The sequence below is a fragment of the Entelurus aequoreus genome, linkage group LG25 (assembly GCF_033978785.1).
Source record: "Entelurus aequoreus isolate RoL-2023_Sb linkage group LG25, RoL_Eaeq_v1.1, whole genome shotgun sequence".
In the NCBI taxonomy this organism is placed as follows: domain Eukaryota; kingdom Metazoa; phylum Chordata; class Actinopteri; order Syngnathiformes; family Syngnathidae; genus Entelurus; species Entelurus aequoreus.
In genome coordinates, this window is record NC_084755.1 from 15,967,276 (window position 1) to 15,973,232 (window position 5,957).

At 42.3% G+C, this 5,957-nt stretch overlaps 1 long non-coding RNA gene across 1 annotated transcript in view; it reads right to left on the reverse strand.

Moving 5' to 3' along the window:
- LOC133642998 (uncharacterized) overlaps positions 1–5,227 on the reverse strand; it is a 67,666-nt gene extending 62,439 nt beyond the window's left edge. The window contains exon 1 of the long non-coding RNA XR_009824631.1: positions 5,174–5,227. This is a non-coding gene — a long non-coding RNA (uncharacterized LOC133642998). The remainder of the gene's footprint in view (positions 1–5,173) is intronic.
- Positions 5,228–5,957: the final 730 nt, after the last annotated feature.

Genomic DNA, 5,957 nt, shown 5'->3' on the forward strand with positions numbered 1-5,957 from the left:
GTGTACCAAATCCTACTGGCAGTGTTCTGGTAACATACTCAAGCAGCGCTATTGTGAGATAGAGCAACAAACTGGAATAAAATGTATCATTTGAGAGAAAAAAAATATTTGGAAGCCTTTGCTTCTACGCTGGAAATGAGACAAATCTCACCAAATCGTTTTCTTTCCCTGAAGCGATCATGACAACCACTGTGGCAGTTATTATGTTGCATGTTCGCCCATGTTTCAACTTGTTAAAGAAAAGAGCACAACTTTAGGACACAGTCCTGCATTCAGCCATGTAAATAAGCTATTAAAGGCCTACTGAAACCCACTACTACCGACCACGCAGTCTGATAGTTTATATATCAATGATGAAATCTTAACATTGCAACACATGCCAATACGGCCGGGTTAACTTATAAAGTGCAATTTTAAATTTCCCGGGAAACTTCTGCTTGAAAACGTCTATGTATGACGACGTATGCGCTTGACGTCACGACGGCAACGGAAGTATTCGGACCCAATGTGTCACCATACAAACTGCTCTGTTTTCATCGAAAAATTCCACAGTATTCTGGACATCTGTGTTGGTGAATCTTTTGCAATTTGTTTAATGAACAATGGAGACTGCAAAAATGAAAGTTGTAGGTGGGATCGGTGTATTAGCTGCGGACTACGGCAACACGACCAGGAAGACAGAGATGGATAGCAGACGCGTTAGCCGCCGAACTCACCTTAACTTCCTCCGTCTCGCCGACCGCATCTGTGATCGGGTGAAGTCCTTCGTCGCACCGTCGATCGCTGGAACGCAGGTGAGCACGGGTGTTGATGAGCAGATGAGGGCTGGCTGGCGTAGGTGGATAGCTAATGTTTTTAGCATAGCTCTGTGAGGTCCGGTTGATAAGTTAGCTTCAATGGTGTCGTTAGCAACACAGCATTGTTAAGCTTCGCCAAGCTGGAAATTATTAACCGTGTAGTTACATGTCCATGGTTTAATAGTATTGTTGATCTTCTGTCTATCCTTCCAGTCAGGTTTTTTTTAAATTTTGTTTCTATCTGCATTTGAGCCTGATGTTATCACGTTAGCTCTGTAGCTAAAGAGCTTCACCGATGTATTGTCGTGGAGATAAAAGTCACTGTAAATGTCCATTTCGCGTTCTCGACTCTCATTTTCAAGAGGATATAGTATCCGAGGCGGTTTAAAATACAAATCCGTGATCCACAATAGAAAAAGGAGAGAGTGTGGAATCCAATGAGACCTTGTACCTAAGTTACAGTCAGAGCGAAAAAAGATACACCCTTCACTACACTCTAGTCCTTCACTCTAACGTTCCTCATCCACAAATCTTTCATCCACGCTCAAATTAATGGGGTAATTGTCGTTTTCTCGGTCCGAATCGCTCTCGCTCCATTGTAAACAATGGGGAATTGTGAGAAGTCCTTCCTCCTGTGACGTCACGCTACTTCCGGTATAGGCAAGGCTTTTTTTTATCAGCGACCAAAAGCTGCGAACTTTATCGTCGTTGTTCTATACTAAATCCTTTCAGCAAAAATATGGCAATATCGCGAAATGATCAAGTATGACACATAGAATGGATCTGCTATCCCCGTTTAAATAAAAAAAATTAATTTCAGTAGGCCTTTAAGACGCCAGCAAGAACCCGAATGCATTGCGTTTCTACATCCCACTTTCGAGCCTTATTGCATTTGTATTGGCCGATATTACTATGCTGCAATTACCTAAATCTAAATTGTCATAAATTGTGTCACTTGACCCATGTAGTGTGAATCCAGCCTTATATATATGGCATGTGGCACAAAGGAGCTAAAAACAAATACTGACAACTGTGAGCTGTGGGGTTGATGGTTCAGTTTCACATGGAGTCCTCCGCCTCCGAACCCCACTGCACTTACTTTGATTCTGTATTCATCCCTTTCTCCTACGGATTCCCCCTTTCCAACCCCCCTCCGACCGCCACAACCTCGTGTCCAGCTGATGGAAGCCCTTTTGTCCATCAGCACCCGGGCAACAACATCAAAGGACACGCCGGGTGTAAATACAGAAAGCAAAGTAAACTGGAAAATAAAAGCCGACAGGAGGGCACGGGAGATACTCGACAACAGCACCCCTGCCGCTACTATGTACCGGATGAAATGTGGCGACCGGGAGAGCAGGAGAAGAAAGAGCACTCGCCCCTCGTTTGTAAGACATTCATCATCATTTACTGAATACACAAAGGTGCGGGTTGGGTCTCTGCGGGGTTTAATGACAACAATAAACAAATGAAAAAAGCCACATTAGACTTTGTAAGAGACCATTATGATGCTCTCTTTGTGGCCTCATCATCAAAGCCCATTAGGGGACAGTGAATGCCTTCCATTGCTGTTGTTTGTGGCCATTTCCTCATTGGCTGACAGCTGAATTGAAAGCTTGATGGATTGTCGCACAAGACAATGTCATGCTTTTGGACTGGCTTCTTTACTTTGATCTCTCTGGACGTCCTTGAAGCTTCGACAAGGGCCGATATGTTAACAACCGCTCCGGTTATTCCAGCTCTATCCACCACCTATTGCCCCTGCTAGTCTAGGCTTCCAGGGGAGGGTGTGGGGGTCTGCGGGAGATGAAAGCCTTTCATCTACAACCCCCTCCCCATATAGAGTGCCGCTTGCCATGGCCGCGGCGGGCCTCATCTCGTACCCGCAAAGCACGCCAGAGCCTGGCACCCGCGTCTCCAAGCGGTCTCTACTCAGGAACTGCAGCTACGTCGGGCCTGGCAGCTTATAATTAAAACTCAAAGTGCAGAGCATCTCCATCATAATGGTAGGTTTCCATCTGAAGCATGTTGAATTCTCTCCCTCTGCGTCCCGACAGACAGCGATTTGAACAAAGCTTGAAAAGAGATGTCAGGACTACAAAGAGAAAAGTATCCCATTCAGGATTAGAGGTTCACTAATCCCTCGGTAGCCTAATTGCTGCACTGGCGAGACACAGAAATCGCATCAGTGGGGAAAAAAAAGGTCAAGTCCGCAGTCCTCCTGTTGTCTCTTTGACTACTTTGTTATACAATAACGCCACAAAAGGGCGGGAAAAAGCATCCAAAAGTCGCAAGAGACTCGGCATGTTGTGTGATTAGGGCAAAGCCACATCAGACACTGTGGCTTTGGAAAGGGCTCGGTTGCAAAACAACACAGAGGTGCCGATGTTGTACAGGACTCCAAACACAAGGAGCAGTTCTCATTTTGAGTGAACAATCAGTCATATTAATATGCTTACAGACAAAAGATGAACATGATTTAGTCTTAGGTACTGTCTTTATACCCATTTATTCACAGTGCATTTTAATAACAGAATTGAGCTAATAGTACTCAATTCTCACTTAAGTGATAAACTAATATTCACTCAAAATTACATTTCGGCCACAATGACTGTTTACACTACAGGTCAAATTGGTCCAAATTGGATTTTTTCCATCTGACTGTTTCGTCTACAAATAAAATGTGATCTTCATCAGACTCCAGTGTAAACGCGCACAGGTTCCAATGTGGTGTAAACGTCACTTGCGCGCAGTTCAAATAAGTGAAAACAAAGGAAGTTGACCGGATTACGTAAATAAACAAGAAAGTCACTATTTTTTATTTTATTTTTTCTCACTGGCACTTATCGAGGGCGGATGCTCCCCTTTCCTCCCCCTTATCTCTCCTGCTTGCTTCTTTGTCTTGTCTTAACTTTATCGTTGCCTCTTTTTGCACTGCTCTCCAAATCTAAAAATTGGAACTATTTAACTGGCCTCAACGAAATTGACAAGATCTTGGGTTTGGGGGAACCTGCTTGTCGTGACGTAGCGGAAGAATAGAATTTTAGATCAAACTATTACCAGGTTTTGAACAAATAAATGGTTCAATGATTTATGGTTTGTATTAATTTCGAACATGCACACAGTTACAACATGATACATCAAAATTTCCCGTTTTTTAGAGATGCGCGGATAGGCAATTATTTCATCCGCAACCGCATCACAAAAGTCGTCATCCACCCGCACCAACATTTTATCAAAACCACACCCACCCGCCACAGGCCCGTTGTTATGTATCTAATATAGACGATGCAAGGCATTAGTGAGGTTAAAGAAAGGAGACTGATCCAATGCAGCAGAGACATTCATTGCGTGACACGCATTAATATCTCTTGGCCACGCATTAGTGGCTAAGAGATATTAATGCGTGATAATATTATTTATCATTATTATAATATTATTGTCATTTCCATTAAGAAAGTGTTGACTATTGTTGCCAATGCCCTCAGATCAGGAGTGCGTTCCTCACACTTTGCGCACTTGCAGCAAGCAGAACGAGGCTTTCAAGAAGTTAAAAAAATGTTTTAGAAAGACTAGGCCTATATTTTCGTTAAGTAAAAAAAAAATTCTGAATTTATTTCAATGAATATTAACTTATTAACATTATAATGCTCAAATACGGACGAGGGCGGGGTGCACAGTGAAACAGTGAACAATTTCGCGTCAAATATGAACCTTTATTGATTGATCTGCAGCCATGACAAAATATCAGACAATCTCCATTGTCAACGACAGGCAGGAAAATAAAGATAAACACATAGCCTATGTTGTAGGCATAGGCATAGGCTCATATGTTTTTAAGTTGAAATAAAAAAATAAATAAAAAATGTGCCTCATAAGCCTTAGGCTGTCAATCACGCGCACAAACTTAAATTATACAATAACATATGTAAGTCATCCCTATTTAAACAAAAATTAATTAAATAAATAATAATAATACATTACCTGCAATTTATTGGCCAAGGCAAATAGCTGAAGGGGGGAAATCAAACCCATCAGACTGCACTTTATCATCAAACTTGAATTATAATGAAAATAGACGGTCGCGACAAACAAAGCAGGCTAAATAGCCTTACATTGTAGCCAATCGGAGATGCGCTTCACTTGAAGGCGAGGCCAAATAATTAACACACAGTAGTATATCTCGAATAGAAAAAAAACACAATAAACAACGGAATTGCCTTATTTCCTTTGCATTGTAGTGCGCCCAAACAACACGTAACCATCAAAATGATGTAGCTGACCGAACTCAATATAGGTTAGACATGGGCTTATTTGGTATAGCCTAGGTAACGTAGACTAATTCGTTTAACATATCCAACCGTATGTCTACTTACTTTTTTTTTTGTTAGCACTATGCAGGTGTTGCACCTTTCCTGCTTCCTGCTCCCAGACCGTAGTCGAAGAGCGCAGGGGAGACACTTCTCCAGGGCCGATGTATGCTCGGGGCAACACCCTTCACTTTACCCGGCAGTGGGTCTCCACAGCGGACGACTTTAGGGTGAATGATGAGTCCGGCGATTAGTTGCAGAGCACGCTGTGGAGTAAACTTGAAGAACTCAGCCAACACGCTTCGTCCGCATCTTTTATGATTAGACAAGACAACACATATATTTGCAAGGCCATTTTCAAGAAGGATATTTAAAGAGAAACTACATCTTGTGAGACGATGTCGGCCAACCCCGGAAGATCAAATGGGTGCTACAAATTGTGAGTTCAAATATTTAATTTCTTAGTTTTTTCACGTTTAATATCCATTTTCTACCGCTTACAGTACCACATAAGATATGTTTTAATTGCTGATGCGGGTTTATTGAAATAAATGATGGTATTTTGAGAGGTAATCATTGAAGTCGGACATCACTGAAGGCCTATGTGGGAAACGCACGGCCCGCCACTGCTGTTAGCTATATCACTACTTTCCTTGCGTTCAATGTCAGTACAATACCTGTTTTGAGATAAGAGCTGTCTCTTGGCTCATTGCCCATCCATCCATCCATTTTGTACCGCTTCTCCCTCTCGGGGTCACGGTTGTGCTGGATCCTATCCCAGCTGCATTGCTATGTAATAAGTTAAAGAAACAATTTGAGTTACAAGTATCCCCGCCATTTGTTGTTGTAG